General features: G+C 40.1%; 1 protein-coding gene across 1 annotated transcript in view; it reads left to right on the forward strand.

Annotated features, from left to right (window-relative positions):
• Positions 1-16,679, forward strand: part of LOC149177557 (uncharacterized) — a 367,210-nt gene that overhangs the window by 13,886 nt on the left and 336,645 nt on the right. The gene's annotated exons all lie outside the window — the stretch shown is intronic.

A 16,679-nucleotide genomic window follows, 5' to 3' on the forward strand; every position in this document is an offset into this window, starting at 1 on the left:
ATATCTTGCAGATTTGTATTGAAGCAGGAGTTACAATCCGGAAGAAGGCTGCATTTTCATCTCTTCTCCAAGGGATAAATTGTCATCATTCTCAGAACTTATGTCCCAAAAAGGGAGGCCAATTTCTTAACATGTACCAGCATTCAGAATTTCAAGGAGGGTGGAATGCACTTTATATTGGCTGCCATTTAGTACCAGAACTGAAGATTTCAATTGGGACAAATCTATCAAACCTGAAGCAGCTTGTTCCAGCATGTTCAAGAGGAATATCAGTCCTGTAGCAGCTGCCAATGAAGGAGGACAGATTGTCAGTCTGATTCTCTTAGCAGTCGGAATGTTTGCCTAGGTGTAATCCTCCAGATACATTGTAATTTCTGATATTTGCTCTAAAATTAAGATCAGAATTCATGCTCAGTTTACTTGATGATGGCACAATGTTTGCATATATGATATATAAGTTTCTGGGTTTCTATATTGGTGAAATAATAACGAAATAGGTTGTAGCCTTCATATTTAAGTGGTAAATGTTATGCTGGTGTTCATGTAATTTTCTCTCTTGCATCAGACTGTCCATGCAAGTACATATTTGGCTTTGTACTCCATTTATTGTGTGGTTAAACATACAAATACACCTATAGCAGTTATTCACAACCCAATTGACTTAAATATCCCACTGAGGTAACCTCAATTAATTAGAAAGAATAGTGGTGTTTGGGCCATTTTCCGAAAAGTGATATCAGAGAGAGTTTGTTAGTTTTTGTAGCATCGGATGTTTCTAGTCTTGAAATTTTATGGAGAGGCTAGAATACATGAGATCTCCAAAACCCAAAAATTGTTTATGGAAATTGTGCCTAGAAATGACCTAATTAGATTATTAACCAATTTTTAAATATTTCCTAAGTCTAAACTTAGGGAATATGGTTAATTAATTAATATTAATTAAGTCAAGGCGAGAATCATCTAGAAACTCACACAGATCGATCTAGAGATGATCCTAGCCATTGATTAAGTTTTAATCTTGGCCGTTGGTGCTCCAACAGAGGATTATAAGAGGAGGTTGATGTGGTGATGGAGAAAACACTTGAGCAGTTCAATTTCTGAGCAGATCGATTTCCAAAGTAGCAGCAGTCAGTTGCCGGAGAGAGAGCTAGAGATCGAAGCAGTGAGAGAGGGGCAGAGACAGTGAGGCTGGAGGAGGCATTCCAGATCCAGCAAGTGCATTTGCAGAGAGGCAGAAAAACCACAGAGAGGCTGACGCTGAGACAGCGCAACAACCTCTAGAGGCAAGATTGATTTGCTGAGAGGGAGAGACTTCTTTAGTTCCATAGGCCAGGAAGGAGTCCCAAGTGTCGGACAAGCATCTTTCCAGTTAGCAGAAGGCAGAACGACTTCATTAGGGACCAGTCTGGGGCTAGACGTCCCACAGGCTGTGCAGAGGGTCAAAAGGCCAAATTTCTGAAGGCAAGTCGTGCTGGGAGTTTGCCTGTGGGGTGAGGAAAATTCCTCACTAGATTTTTGCTAGTATTTTTCTTTGTAGGATTTCCAGATTTCGGCATCCAGTTGTACTCAGATTTTCTCACTGCTGCATAATAATAAAACCCCTAGCTGCTGCACCAGTTTTCCCAAGTTGGGTTTTTTCGGGGACTTTTGTCCAAAAATAATTGTGTTGATTTTATGTGTGCTAGCATTTCTTAGCTTCCAACGTTTTATTTTTCTGCAAAATTTTATTTGTGAAGGTTGCAGTGTATTTATTTCGATATTTGCCATAGTAGATAAATTGTTAATTAATTAACAATTAGGAGAAATAATATCAGTTGCTGCAATAGGGTTCCAGTTTGGAATTTTCACATGGTATCAGAGCACAGTTGATCAGCTAGAGAGCTCAGGAAAACGAAGGAAAGGAATTTCGCTGCTCAACAAGGGCAACAGGCCAAAATTCCCAAGGGCAGTGCAATCATTTTGCTAGGAGGCCAAGTTACTTGTGGAGGTTCGATTTTTTCTGAGTGAGGGTAAAAAAAATTCGATCTTTCTAGATTGAGTGATTCCAGAGGCAGAGGGAGCAACTCAGAGTTTTCGTTGGGCAAATTTCTAGCTGGGCGCAATGGTTTTTGCAGTAGTTCGCTAGAGCAGAGCCAATGTCGGGGTGGAAGAGATAAGAGTACACACAGAGGGAAAATTTTCCTCAGGGAACTTCTAGTCTCAAGAAGTTCAATTTTTCCTTGCAGACCGATAGTCGTTGTGAGCAGATCTTCTACCAATTATGAATTTTTGTTTCCTTGATTTGATTTTTTACATTTGCTTGACATTACACTATGAAAGATAATGTGTTCTTCCCCTAGTAGAAGGCTTGAGATTTGTATCCCCAAAAGTGCCTAACCTACTCCCTATCAAAGAGTCCAGAAAGAGAGCTTCCTTTTGATTAGAACCCAAAGACGAGGGTTTTTCTTTTGATACTACTTCGCTGGAAACAACCACGGGGATTTTAAGCCTTAAAAGAAGCCTGTTTTAGTAGGTGAAATAACTATTTAAATCCACATTCGATATGATCTTTAGCGGGCAAAACTATTTTGTGGTGGTAAAGAAGATGAGAATAGTTTTGCATTAGGTTTAAAGGAACATGTCCTTTAAAAGCTTGTGGCAGGTGATGTAACGAAGTCACATGCCTTGGTGACAAGTAATGAAAGTAGCAACAATATAAACAACTCATTGTGGCACCAAAGGTATGGACATGCCAACTTCCAATATCTTTCATAACCAACAAAAATCAAAATGGTGCTTGGAGTGCAAGATATACAAGGACAGAGGAAAGAGGTTTGTGAGGCATGTATAGAAGGGAAGCAACAAAAGGAGATTTTTGAGGATGTCTAATATTTTAGATCAAAAAGAGTGTTGGATCTAGTACATTGTGACATTTGTGGAATCTAGTCCATGTGATGCAAGGTTTTTTTTGCTTTTGTTGATGACTTCTCCATAAAAATGTGGGTATATTTCCTTGAGAAGAATTCTGAATCATTTTTTAATTTCAAAAATGTTAAGACAACAATAGAAAAGGGGTTTGGTAGGTGTGTGAAGGTCCTCCATTTAGATTATGGAGGGAAATTCTGCTAAAATGAGACACTTTTCTGTGTCTTATATGCCTCAACAAAATGGGGTTGTGGAAAGGAAAAACATGATGATTGTTGAAATACAACGATCCATGTTGGAAGGTAGGGCTATATCATAAAAGTAACAGGGAAAAGCAATAAACATTGTTGTATATCTACTCAATGGAAGTACTACAAAGACTGGCCAAATCATCACACTGATGGAAGCTTGGTCTTGTACAAGGTCTAGGCTTAGTCATTTGAAAGTTTTTTGGTTCAATTGCATGTGTTGGTTCTTATTGAAAAAAACTAAATTAGATGCCAATGTAGAAACTTGATGCTTGTTGGGCATATTGAGCAACCTAAGTCAAATAGGTTGTTGGAAATTACTATTGTTAGTGCTCAAATTGTATGATAGAATGGGGAAATCTCTATCCCACGTCGTAAAATCCAGGTGGAACCTCGATAGGTCATCCATTGTGACCTTAATGACCTAGCTTTGCCTCTTTAGGCTGGCTCTCCTTTGGTTTTGAGGGTGACTCCTGTAAAATTCACTAGGGTATAAGCAATAAGAAGCAAGGTAATATCACAAGTAACCCTAGTGATATATTTGTGATGGAGGGATGAGAAGATTAGTTCCAATATTGAAGGGAAATGGAGTCAAGGATATGAGAGGGATATGAAGAAGAATGACCCTCTACCCATTCGAAGGAATTTGCATGAAAGGCTCTCTTTAATGGAATATATTATTTCTTGTTATGGGGTTCATAAAGGAGTTGTGAATATTGCTATATGAACAATAGATATTGGATGCCTCACACTTAGACTTGTTGAAGTAGTTCAACACATTGTAGTACGCAGAACAAATTGTGGCACTATTCAAGTTATTTTCAGAATTCCCATTTGAGGTCAAGAGAGGGACAAAAATGAAATATTTGTACAAACACAAATATTGATTGGCTATGTGCTAACATACAATGTATATACAAATAGGAGATGCTTTGGCATCCACAACAGGGATATTGGAGTTGCACCTGCTAGTCAATGAATAAACCCTCGAACACATTCGATATATCTACGAACCCCCTTTACTTGCAAGAGTATCCCATGGATTTGTCAATTATGTTGTGGTCAAAGTACTACTCACAGTCACTTGGTTGAATTAGGAGAAGCAATAGGGATATTTGCATGCCAATCCATTGGGGAACTAGGAACTTAGCTAACACTAAGGAATTTTCATACTAGGGGGCTGTTTGTTGGTGATATTGCAGAAAATGTATGAGCCATTTTCAATGGAAAGTATGAATTTAATGAGAATTTGGTTTGTCTCACACAGACATGTAATGGACATCCTGCTTATCTATGTCATAATAACTTATCCATTACTATTGATGGCCAGGATCAAGTACAAAACTTAACCGTACCAATACAAAGTTTGCTTTTGGTTCACCCACTAGAGAGGATTCCTTAATAGGATTTCCCTAAACTTCAGGATAGACTATGGCATAAAATAAACCAAGCTTTTACGAAGGGACCCCCTTGCGGGTTTGCCTAGCAAAGAGGCTTGGTAATTACTGCATGCCAACAAAGCACAAGATGAGGTCTTGCACCTTTATGGTCTTTAAAGCCATGGATAGAAGTTACTTGTTGAAGATATCGATGGAAGAACATGTTCATTTGTTAGTAACATCCTCTCTAAATCATGATTTGAGGGGAAAGCATTCTTGATGGGGGAGGATGTATTGGAGTTCATTAAATTGACTATAATGGGGTAGTATAGATGTATTTAATATTAAACTTATAGGTTGACTATAGGTTGGTTGATTAATAAATTACCACATGATATGTATTTATAAATACGTGTAGATTGTAATTTTCATTCCTATCATTCATCTTTTATGTTTATTTGAAATATCTCTGTAGTATTCCAAACTAGGAAATTACAACAAATAACATATGCATGATCTAAACTACAACAATAAAAATATGAGCAAGAGCACAAATCAGAAAACCCCAAAATGTGGGCAATACTTCTGAGCCATTTTATTAATTTTGCATGGAAAATCAAGTACAATAGTATGAAATCCATAGAACCTGGGCTTGCTACAGCAGCAATGCAAAACCCAGGTGAGAATGTGTAGGATAAGGTGTTGCAATTAGCCCAAATCTGTAACTCAAACTTGCACTGAAACTCTGCTGCTAACTGCTGAATGGAATTGGTCATTCTGCTCAAAATAATACCTGGAATGCTCTGAAATTGCAACTACGAGATCCTCCCATCGAATCCACAAAGTAATGCAAATTTCTCAGCTAACCAACAATTCACCCTACTATAAGAATGAGGATTTTAGGCCCGTGTATTGCTCGATTTTTTTTGTAAAATTAGTTAGAGTCTCCTCTCAATAAACCCACAAAAACCCAGAAAGCGTTTGGGCTGAATCCACCGACCCCCGGTGACCCCCAACAAATGCGAATTGCCCAATTTGGCCAGCAAATGCCCCACATTTCTGATACTACTGAATTAAGGCCCAATCCACCACATAAAATATCTCCCAACTCTAGCTGAATTCTCCGCTGAGAAATACCTTCTATCTCCGACCCTTATCTCTCCTCAAACTATATTCCTCCAGCCCCTGAGCAAGCCTGCTTGGGACCCCTGCGCACTTCCAGAAATGTAGAATACATCTTCAGATAAAATAATGGGAAACACCTTCAAATCCTCCGATGTTCTGCTCCTTTGTAACTGATCTCCCCACAAGCAATTTGAACCACTTCTGATACTATCGAATTAAGGCCAAATCCACCACATAAAATCTCTCCCAACTCTGGCTAAATTCTCTGCTGAGAAATACCTTCTATCTCCGACCCTTATCTCTCCTTAATCTATATTCCTCCAGCCCCTGCGTAAGCCTGCCTGGGACCCCCGCTCACTTCCAGAAATGTAGAATACAAAATCTTCAGATAAAATAATGGGAAACACCTTCAAATCCTCCGGTGTTCTGCTCCTCTGTAACTGATCTCCCCATAAGCAATTTGAACCACTTTTGTGCCTTAGAAGAAACACACAATAGCTAAAATAACCCGTAGATATGCTCAATGGAAACTCTTAATTGAGCTCCCCAAATTTGCCTCACTAGGGAGACACTTGAAGTTCTCTGAAATGAGGGTGGAATTCCTGCTCGAAAATTCCATATGCTGAACAGCTCAGGTTGTCTTGGCTAAGCAGCTCAAGAGAACTAGTTTGAATTATCAAATCAAAAGATACCAAATGGAGGCCTCCAAGCTCTATTTATAATTGTTGGCCCTCTCTCCCTTGGTGGTCCCCACCTTCCACTAATTCGCACCCCTTCCTTTCCCTCTCCCTTCTTGCTAGTGCGAATTGCCTCTTGGGTCGAATTTTCTATCCCTGTGGACTCCACTCTCCCCTAAGGCTATAATTTTCTTTGTAAGTCCCAATGCCGGAAATGTCTCCCTTTTTCAAATTTGTCTCTAATGCGTAAAATCAAAATTGGGGATTTATAGTCCTCCCCACCAAAAATTGCTTGTCCTCAAGCAATGCCTAAATAAGCACCCTCTCGATCAACTGATCCAAACTGTTACTGCAAACAATACTAGAGTCCCAAATGTGCCACTGAGTTATCCCTGATCTCTGCATTGTCCTGTCATGGGGAAATTCCTCGATGCCATGATCCTAAGCCATCTTGATCAGCATGAAGCATCCCTTGCTCCACTCATTGTCTAGCTCGACATAGGCACCAGATGCCCTCTGCATACCGCCACTAAGTAGAGCATCACAGTAATAGAAAATTATGATCAAATCCTTGTGAAACCACTCTACCGAGCAATGTCTCTATTGCACTTCAGGAGTAGACTCCTGAAGATACAATCCAATCCTTGTGGTGTTGAATCCTCATCCTTAAGAGCTTCCCTTGATCTCCTCTTGCTGATCACTCTGCCACACTAGTGAAGTCCCCATTGCCATCAACAAATCACTAAAATCCAATGGAAGATCTGGATGACCTTCCCTTGTAGATTCTAGCTCATCACTGAGGGTAGTTAAACTACTAAGTCCTGCGATCCCAGGATCCCATGCTTGTCGCAGAATGAACCTATCCTGTAGACACTGCGACACCCTGGTCATGCCCGACTGCCCAACCTGCTCGTATGGATCATCCTCTCCTGTAGCTCTCGGCCACTATATCTGATTTGATCGACGTTATGCCCAACCTGCAAGGGCAACACAACAATGCCCGAATCCACCACTCCATGGCTAGTCTTGATCCTGAGCAACTACTTGCCTCGCCATATGATGAAGGTCTCAATGATTCCCCATGTGTCAGCCTGAGAAAGAACCAGATCACTCTCAGTTGTAACCCTGCCCATCGAGAAGTGCAACGATCCACTCGCCAACTAGATACTTGGATTCCCCAACCACACTGGGAGCTCACAACTCCCACTCATCACTGGCTGCCACTGCGTAGTACTGCTACTTGCTAGAGCCCATCCAACCCTCGTCTTTGACACCTGTATGTATCCAATAGGTGGACCCCAAGCATCAAGAATCTGTCCTACACATGCCATCCTGCCCTGCTCCTACTAGACCACAAGGAAATCTGCTATCTCAACTCCTGATGGTACACCCGAACACTACGTTGAGTCTGGACACTCTCCTGTAGATGAAGTCTACCATCCATTGTCCCTCATGCTTAATAATGCCTCAGACTGCCTTGTCACAAGTGCATCGTGCAACTCTCTCGCGATTTCCTCCCCAAGTGTGAACTCAGGGGTGGAACACATGCTACCTCGGCAACAAACCACGCCATCTTTGAGCCTGTAACTCTCCGCTCATGCACCCACTGTATGTCTCATCTGGAGAGTCTCTCTCCTGCCCATTATATACTGTGTCTCACCCAATTGCCTAGGGTGAGCCTCCTTGGTCCTGTTGCTTGTCCTGAGAGCATCATGGGGCAACAACCCAACCCTCTGCAACTGTAAGCCATACTGGAGAGTGATAGGCGTGTAAGTCCCCAAGGGTATGATCAAGAGTCCGCATGGACACTGAAGTGTAATCCCATGGATGCCCCTCTCTCTGTCTCGAACTTGCTGATAACTCCATCGAAGACCTACCCCTGCTGATCATGATGTCCCCAGATGCTCATTAGCGTCCTCATTGATCTAGAGTGAGTTGCATCCCATGGTACGCCTAATGTGCCCATCCATAAGTCTCCTCGGAGGGAACTCTTCAAGAGCCTGTTGTGCTGCACCATACACCACTGCATACCACCAAGGATCCCTGCACTCCTTGGCAAGCCACTGTACATTGCATCCTATCCATGTACACCACTGGATACCCCTACCTTTTGCTGTATCACCCTGTCTCGTCTCGTTTCCCATATGCACCAATGTATCCATCACTCCACTAGCAACTCAATATGGTGTAAGTCGCTCCCCCCCACTCAATGGTGCAAACCCACGCACCACAACACACCACCATGCACCTACGTGCTCACTTGCAGACCACTGCTCATCGCTGTATTCTCCTACACACCACTGGATGCCCTGGTCTAAGGCTGAGACAATTTGTGTTAGTTCGCACCCTGTCGGTATTGCCACCTCCACTACCGCATCACCATACCCTCTGATGCTTGGATCTACCCTCCAGATTCCCCTTGAGAGACCCGAGAGGTGAATTTCTCTATGTATAAGGGGCGATGCCACCATTGTGCTGCTCCTTGGTGACCACTGTGTCCCAACTAACTGCGGAGAATTCCTGGCCCCAAATAAGGCACTGTCTGGCAACCTGCTAATGCCACCTCCTTCGACAAACTCTTGCCAGAGAGTGTTGTTCATTCAACGATCCCATGTATGGCTGTAAAGAACAAAGTTCGTCTACTTAAAGGAATGTTCTGATACCAATGTAACGAACAAAGTTCGTATACTCAGAGGAATACTCTGATACCAATGTAACGAACAAAGTTCGTATACGCAGCAGAATAATTCAGAAGAACTGAAATATGTAAGTATCCATCATAGGACAAGTAGTAATTGTATATAAGAATTGTTGAATGTACAAAAGATGTGTGAAATGATTACAATGAGGGCCCACTTATATACCTAGGCAGGTGCCCTTTCATGAATGGTCATGTCTCTAAGACATGCCTCTTCATTACTAACTAACTAACTATTAGTTAATTAATTATTATTTATTATTATTATATTTATATTTATATTTATTATTTTTATATGAATTATATTCATAACATTGCCCCTCTCTTCAAAAAACTTTGTCCTCAAAGCTTACTAATGAAAGGGCTGGATCTCTTTTCCCGTTTCGAATATCTTCTCATCTCAAAACTTTCATCTTCATTGATACAAGATGATATGATCCTCTGAGTGATAAACAAAATTGTTAGACTGAGAATGGATTTGACCATCCAAGATTAATCTTCTATGGAATCTTCTGATCACTAGAAATTTATAATGAATTGTTATCATAGGACTGGATTTCGCATACTTCAATATTCCTTGGAACATAAATCGATTGTTTCTGTTTTGAATGGTTCAAATATGTAGACTGACTTAGTTGTCTACTCTTGTGATTCAGATGTTAATAAGAAGTTCTCGTGGTTTGATTTTTCCCTAATTTGTTCATGGCGATTTCTTGTTTTATTGGGGGTATCTGATTTCTTTCAGGTTCAGAAATTGCTTGATTATTTGTGAGATCTTCATTTGAATTTTTTGTTGTTTGGACTGCAACTTTTGAGTACGTCTTCACTTCAACTGATTTATCCTCTTCTTGAGTTGTGATATTGACTAGATCAGTATTTGTTCCTTTATCTTTGACTTGGATTATTACGACTGGAGACTTCAATACTTCTTCTTTAGTAAGTTGTTCTAACTTGCCATTTAATGACTTCTTGTCACTTTTAAGCTTCTTTATCTGTGTAAGTTGGTTTTGGCTATTATTCCTTAGATGTAAAAGTTCGTCATTTTTTGAATCGTTGACTTTGTCCTTTAGCATCCTTCTCTGTCTTTTATACTTTTGATTTGTTCTAATAACCTTTGATTAAGGGTTTTTAAATGCAAATTTTCTTCTTCCTTTTCTGATAGACTCTTGTTGAATTTCTTCTCGAGATATTCATTTTCTTCTTCTAATTTTTTTTTGATATCTTTGGACTTTCCGACCTTCTCAAGTAATTTTTTATTATGGTCTCTTAGATGCCAAATTTCTTTGTTACTTTTTGTTGATTCTCTGTAAAATCGATCTTCGAGATCCTTATATTTCTTTTTTGATGCTTCATTTTTTCGTTTTTGTTTTGTGAGTTTTTCCTTAAATTATTAATTGCCATCTACTCATTATCTTGACGTTCTTCTGTACTAAATAATCTTCCACACGCTGGACAACTTTATTTGCAATTTTTTTGAATATATGTATATCCAATTTCATTTAGACAAAATGGACATTTAGTCCAAAATGTTGACGTGTATGTGGAACTCATGTTAACTGCTTCCTTTTCCTCAGTAAGATAGGTTAGTGAAAGGCGACACCAGTTCAGTAGCTTTTATGGAAGAGATGCTAGGCGAGCGAGATGGCCTACAGGTATGCTGCTGGATGCTATAGTTGATTCCCGAGAAGGATGAGGCAATCCATCTAAACCGGACAATTCCGATTATAGTTCTATTCAACTACTATCTATGGAAGGGAATTCCAATTCCGAGGGAGGGAAGGTGGGAGTTCTAGCCAACTCGACTGAAGCGGGTACCTAACTCAATGGGCCCCAGGCAATAGAGGATAGATGGAAGGGGTCCGTTCAACTATGAGCATGAATGGATAGAGATGCTGGTCTTTTCTCTTTAAGTGGGGCTTATATGTTTATGTAATAAAAAAATTTGAACTTCAATACTTAGCCCATTAATATCTTTATCATTCCACTTAAAAATAATCTTTTAATTTTGGCAATATGTCACCACATAAACTCGAACGATATAGTAGTCAATTTTTAGCAATTGATATGGTGAACAGGAGCAATCTTTCAAATTGGACTTTTTATTTCTTTATTTTTTTTAACAACATTTGCAGCTTATGGATTTCACAAGTCTATACGAATTGATTTGATTGACAGTGATTCACAAAATTACACAAGCACAGAAAAATGGTGTTATGGTTGCAATGTCAGGACCACTATAGTCTAGGGCACTGCCATGGAAAACGGAGTCCTAGTCGAATTAAACGTCACAGAGGTAGTAGGAGAATTCAGAGACTTATCTATTGTATATAATGGATTGGTAGGATATCATCTAGTCACACACTGTATATGCCATATGTCATCAGAGTATTTGTATAGACCGATGGTGTTGGATGAGAAACAATGGTCAACCTGCGACTAATGTAACCTGCGACAATCCAAACCTATTCAACTCGATTTCAAATGCTCAGACGTTGCAGGGTTATAAAGGTCATTATGGCATCAACAATTTATGGCCAAAGGCCAGATAGCGAATTCGGCAGAATGGAGAATCTCCAACTATATGGCAAAATGCTTGATCGCGATGATAACTACGTTGACAAAGGCTTTAATGGCCAATGGCCGGGATCGGAGAATGTGGCTCTAATACCAATGTAACAAACAAAGTTCGTCTACTTAGCGGAATGCTCTGATACCAATGTAACGAACAAAGTTCATATACTCAGAGGAATGCTTTGATACCAATGTAATGAACAAAGTTCGTAGATGCAGCGGAATAATTTAGAAGAATTGAAATATGTAAGTATCATATGACAAGTAGTAATTGCATATAAGAATTGTTGAGTGTACAAAAGATGTGTGAAAGGATTACAATGAGGGCCCGCTTATATAACTAGGCAAGTGCCCTTCCATGAATGGTCATGTCTCTAAGACACACCTCTTCATTTACTAACTAACTAACTATTGGTTAATTAATTATTATTTATTATTATTATATTTATATTTACATTTATTATTTTTATATGAAATATATTCATAACAATGGCCAACACACCAGGACAACTCTTGGAGTTTATTGCTCCCTTGCCAATCCAACCCGTCACTAATGCTGTTGGATATCTGAGGAAAGTGTGTGGAGTGGACTCTGTCACTGGATCCTTCACACCACTAATACCCTCACCAACCAATCCCATGTTGTGGTGGGGTATCTCACCTGGATCCCAACAACAGTATGGTCCTCGGACCCCTCTGGTAACCGACGACTCCTGCTAGACTATACTCCTTACCATGGATATACCCAAGCACCTAGTTGACTCCACCAGATACCAACTCAATATCTCATGCCATCCAACCCCAAGAAAGGGATTGAATGCACGAACTCTCGTACACAGAACAACACCCACCTGTGAATGCTGCGCCCTGTGCATCTCATGTCGCCTCATCTCACAATCTTGATCAACACATGAGATCTGTCTAGGTAACTTTGCCTCTCTTTCTCCAATATGCAGAGGTAACCCAATAATGCTATCAACCCCACTTATGTATGCCTGAAGAGGGTTGCTCTGAATGTACTCCTCTAGCTGTACCATTAGGGAATCCAGTTGTTCCCCAATGCGAGTCAGCTTGGCTACTGACTCGACACAAACCACTCTCTTGCCATCCAACTCCTTGTTTTACTGCAAAATGGTCTCTCGGACTGTTGTGGCCTTCTTTTTCATTGCTAGAAGGCCGATCTGGAGCTGATGGAACTATTGTGGGCGGTTAACATCTGTAAACTTAGGCACAACTCTTGGTAGCTTTGTTCTTATTGACACCTCATCAATCATTTGTGGGCCGCTATCACCTGCCAACTTGGACACGGCCTTGGACACCTCATCAGTGGATACCACATCAATGGATGGCCCTACTGGTGTATGCTCTACGCTTTCCGCCAAGGTGTTAGCTGAAGCTATCGAAGGGATCTCCAACAAGGGTGACTCATGTGTCACACTAGGTAGATCTACTGCTCCCCATAATCTCGCATGTCCTCTGCCTCATTCTCAACCTCCTCCTCAGGCTCCTGATATCTAAAGCCAGGTCTCCACCAACTGAAGCACCTCCTGGTCTCACCCTTTAACTGCCCCTGTCTTGTCCACTCCTTTTGAGGAGATTTGATGCCCTCATTCTGTTGACTTTCCTCACATGGTGTAAATGGATGCACCCTGATGGCCTAAGCACCTCTAATATCTTTGCTATAAGGATGAGGATGGATTTGGTCCATTACCTTGCACAACTGGGCCAACCTCTCATTGTTCTAGTGGATTCCACCGCATAATTCTTGCATACTCAATCTTCCTTGAGCCATGGGTTTGTCTATGGTTTCACTCGTCACTGTGCACACATGCCTAAATTTTCCATGATCTTGCTAGCTACCCCACAACTAGCCAAGATCATGCTCTGATACCACTGTAATATTCCAAACTACGAAAATACAACAAATAACAGATGCATGAACTAAACTACAACAATAAAAATTTGAACAAGAGCACAAATTAGAAAACCCCAAAATTTGGGCAATAGTTCTGAGCCATTTTATTAATTATGCATGGAAAATCAAGTACAATAGGATGAAATCCATAGAACCTGGGCTTGCTACAACAAGCAACGCAAAACCTTGTTGATAATGTGTAGGATTAGGTGCTAGAATTGGCCCAAATTTGTAGCTCAAACTTGCCTAGAAACTTTGCTGCTCACTGCTGAATGGAGCTAGTCATTTTGCTCAAAATAGTGCTCAGAATGCTTTCAAATTGGAACTAGGAGCTCCTTTCCTCAAACCCGGAAATATCCAGAAAAGGTTTGGCCTATCTCCAAGCCAAAATCTAACTCACAAAGTGATGCAAATCTCCCAACTAACCAACAATTCCCTTGCTATAAGAATGAGGATTTCAGGCCCGAATATCGCTCAAAAAATTCTGTAAAATTAGCTAGAGACTTTCTCAATAAACCCACAAAGGGTTTGGGCTAAATCCACTGAACCCCGGTGACCCCCAACAAGTGCGAATTGCCCAATTTGGCTAGAAAACGCCCCACAATACTGATACTGCTAAATTAAGCCCAAATTCACCACTGGAAATCTCTCCCAACTCTGGCTAAATTCTTCGTTGAGAAATACCTCCTATCTTCGACCCTTATCTCTCGTCAACCTCTATTCCTCCAGCCCCTGCGCAAGCCTACCCGGGGACCCTTGGGCACTTCCAGAAATGTATAATTTCTTCCCCAAGAATTCCCTCAAACTCAACCTTGCTAATCATCACAAAATCTCCAGAGAAAATATGGGAAACACCTGCAAATCCGGTGTTCTGCACCTCCATAACTGATCTCCCCACAAGCAATTCGAACCACTTCTGTGCCTTGGAAGAAACACACACTAGCTGAAATAACCTGCAAATATGCCCAATGGAAACTCTGAATTGAGGTCCCCAAATTTGCTTTACTAGGGAGACACTCGAAGTTTTCTGAAATGAGGGTGGAATTGCCGCTCAAAAATTCCTTATGCTGAACAACACTGGTTGTCTTGGGCCTTGGCTAAGCAGATCCAGAGAACTAGTGTTGAATTATCAAATGATCAAAAGATTCTGAATGGAGGCCTGCCAACTCTATTTATAATTGTTGGCCCTCTCTCCCTTGGTGGTCCCGACCTTCCACTAATTCGTGCTCCTTCCTTTCTCTCTCCCTTCTCACTAGTGCGAATTGGCTCTTGGGTCGAATCTTATCTCCTTGTGGACCCCACTCTCCACTAAGGCTGCAATTTTCCTCTTTCCTACTAAGTCCTGCTGCCAGAAATGTCTCCCTTTTTCCAAAATTGTCTCTAATGTGGAAAATCAAAATTGGGGATATTACATTCTCTTTGAAATCCCTATTATTGTGAATATTCCTAAGTGGCAGGAAAAATACCTCCTTTTGTTCCATGCCTGGAATGTTTTGACATCTGAAAACATGTTTCAAAACTCGCCAAAATGTTTTAGGGGGTGTTTTGTGATTTGGAAACAAGACTCCATATTGGGGCCCACATTTTTAGCACAAAAATCACTAAAACGACTGGCAAAGTACCCCAAAAAAATGCACACAAAAAAGATAAGAGATCATCCTTTTTTTAATCGTCATTCACTTAGAAGTGAGACCTTCATTCCAAGATAATTGAACTTTGGCGACGGAATCAAACCCATCATGCCTTACACAAAGAAGATAGAAATTAAGGTGCTTTTCATCTTTCAGCACATTAAAACGGTTTTCATATGTTTCAGCATATATTCAAAATAGGACCTTGTACCCTTCCTCCTATAACCCTTGAGATAATAATTGGGTGATTCTAAGATTGAAGCCTAGAAGGAGAATAGGCTGGTCAATGGTGCCAACCAATTGAAACCTAGATGCTGCTCAATCGTGAATAAACCTTTAAACATTAACCCTTAAACAATGACAAATTAACACTGATGTCATTCCTAAGAAATGCCATTTATGTCTATGTTTTATTTTGCTTGATCATTTAATTCCAATTTTCAAAATAATGTACCTTTTAAAAAATCTATTTTTTGAAATATCTATATTTTTTTGCGTTTTTTGAATACTGTGTTTTCTCATTGTCAATTTTTTGGGGTCATGTTTCCATGTCGTGCTTGTTTTAGAAACTCCTATCCATTTTCACATTTCATGCAACTTAGGCACAATCTAGCTTTTTGTCTCTTATAAACCATCGTGCTTGTAAAGGGTTGAATGGAATGGCGAGGCTAGGTTAATGAATTTATAGATTTGCCCTCTTTTATTTGTGTATCTGTGTTGTATATTAATAAACATATGCTATTTACATTTACGTATCATTGTATTCATACTTTCCCCTTATGTAGTGTGGACTTTTTGGTTCCGACAGGCAACAAGCTCCAAAATCTCATTGTATGGATCCATTGACTCATGTTATGTGTGTCCATTGTCATTCGCTGAATGCAATTAAATGGAATGGTGGAGCCAGTTAGACATTCAGATTCATCTCCTCCTTCTATATATATCTCAAGAAATTGCTTGTTTTTATCGTAGAACTAATTTGATTTCACCATATAGTGTTGACTTAATAGTTTAGTGACAAATAGCTGTGAAATTTGTTAAAAAAGGACTAATGAGTTTATCTTTAGGGTTTTGTAGAATTGGCAGTTGTGTTTATCTTGTGCTTTATGTCAATATTACCGATCGATAAACTCATAAACTTACTAGTCCCCTTTTGTATGAATGTCAACACTAATTATCTTGTGCTTCATGTCAGTCGTGCTTTAGGGCTTTGTAGAATTGGCAGTTGTGTTTATCTTGTGCTTTATGTTAATATTACTAATAGACTTGACCTTCAATTTACCCAAGAAATTTGGGGGAAAACTTTCGTTTGATTATGTACTAATTGAAATGTTGATTTGTTGGAATGTGAAGAATTCAAATTCTTGCAAATCCAATAACCCCTCCATACTGGGATATATTTATGAACATTCTGATCTCAATGGGATTAGTGTAAGATTATGTTGATTGCTAGTATTCAACAAGCATGCATAGGCAGCATGTAAGACTTGGTATATTCATTAAAACTATTCCATTTGACGTTGACTTGGTA

The sequence above is a fragment of the Pinus tabuliformis genome, chromosome 4_1 (genome assembly GCF_031772625.1).
Source record: "Pinus tabuliformis cultivar Carrire ecotype Pingquan chromosome 4_1, CPIR1, whole genome shotgun sequence".
Classification (NCBI taxonomy): Eukaryota; Viridiplantae; Streptophyta; class Pinopsida; order Pinales; family Pinaceae; genus Pinus; species Pinus tabuliformis.